We start from the raw sequence: 252 nt of genomic DNA on the forward strand, positions 1-252 counted from the left end.
AATTCCACAGGCCCACCACTCTCTGGCTGAAGAAATGTCTCCGCATTTCTGTTCAGAATTGACCCCCTCTAATTCTAAGGCTGTGTCCACGAGTCCTAGTCTCCTCGCCTAACGGAAACAATTTCCTAGCATCCACCCTCTCCAAGCCATGTATTATCTTGTAAGTTTCTATTAGATCTCCCCTTAATCTTCTAAACTCCAATGAATACAATCACAGGATCCTCAGCCGTTCCTCATATGTTAAACCTACCA

This window comes from Chiloscyllium plagiosum, chromosome 11 (assembly GCF_004010195.1).
Source record: "Chiloscyllium plagiosum isolate BGI_BamShark_2017 chromosome 11, ASM401019v2, whole genome shotgun sequence".
NCBI classification, from domain to species: Eukaryota; Metazoa; Chordata; class Chondrichthyes; order Orectolobiformes; family Hemiscylliidae; genus Chiloscyllium; species Chiloscyllium plagiosum.